The sequence below is a fragment of the Branchiostoma floridae genome, chromosome 8 (genome assembly GCF_000003815.2).
Source record: "Branchiostoma floridae strain S238N-H82 chromosome 8, Bfl_VNyyK, whole genome shotgun sequence".
In the NCBI taxonomy this organism is placed as follows: Eukaryota; Metazoa; Chordata; class Leptocardii; order Amphioxiformes; family Branchiostomatidae; genus Branchiostoma; species Branchiostoma floridae.
This window is the reverse complement of record NC_049986.1, coordinates 25,101,663-25,102,980: the sequence shown is the minus strand read 5'-3', so window position 1 is coordinate 25,102,980 and position 1,318 is coordinate 25,101,663.

The window sequence follows — 1,318 nt, the reverse complement described above, 5'->3', positions numbered from 1 at the left end:
ATTGGTGGTACAAGATGGAAGAAAGGTGCTAACATGATAGCCATTGACGGAGTCGTGTGTACTGTAATGCATGATATGAGAGTTCGATACCTGAGTACTTTGACAGGAAAGGTTTGGCACTGGGCCCAGGATGTAAAGGTGTGGGCCGCTATACCGTGCGGTATTCGTGGTTACAAGTTAAGTCTGATATGCTGGCTATTGACAGACCTGTATGTCTACCGTGCCGTAATATATGAGAGCCAGAGGCCATTGAGCGCTCAATATCTGATTACTTTGACAGGTACGATTTGGAAGCCCTGGCTGTGAAGTTGCTATACCGTGTGATATTGGTTGCACACGTTGGTAGATAGGTGCTAACATGATAGCCATTGACGGAGCTGTGTGTACTGTAATGCATGAAATGAGAGTTCGATATCTGAGTACTTTGACAGGTACGGTTTGGCACTGAGCCCAGGATGTTAAGTTGAGGGCCGCTATACCGCGCGGTATTGATGTTACAAGTTGGGAGATAGGTGCTAACATGATAGCCATACCGTGGCATACGAGCGATCGCGATGATGTCACGGTGACGAAGTGGTAGGCAAAAAGCAGGTGTTTGGCAAACGATTGATTTACATATTAACCGGTAATTTGATCTGCTAATCTAAATATCAAGTTTCAATCCAATCTACTGACGTCCTGGTAGGCACCAGCCGTCGAATACCCCGAATATACACAACAACAGCGATCGCTCGTATTGACAGAGCTGGGTGCATGCCGCACTGTGATATATCACAGCCAGGGTTCAGTTCAATGCCGGAGCACTTTGACAGGCAGGATCTTACAGTCCTGGCTGATGTGAGATATGTACCGATGGTAGAAGTTGATTCTGATATGCTGGCCATGGAAGGAGTCGCATGTCTGCCTGAAAGTAATTTATGAGCGTCAGAAGCCAGTTCGATAACTGAGTACTTTGACAGGTAATAGCGTTTTGGCACCGCGCGCTTTCAATACAAGTGAGTGCGAAGTTGTTAAATGTAACAGCATGCCGCGTGACGTAGATAAAATGTGGAAATTGTAGTTGTTGGACCGATCGCGAGATGCATCAATCAATCAATCAATCAATCAATCAATCAATCAATCAATCAATCAATCAATCAATCAATCAATCAATCAATCAATCAATCAATCAATTAATCAATCATCCGTTAGCATCAAGTGAATGTCGGTCCGTGACCAAAGCACGTGGACAGATAGCCAGATGCGCAGCCGCTCGCTCGTTGTGAGGTTGCGTTGATATGCTGTGTGGTAGGTAGACTTGGTCGTTGAGAAAATTAAC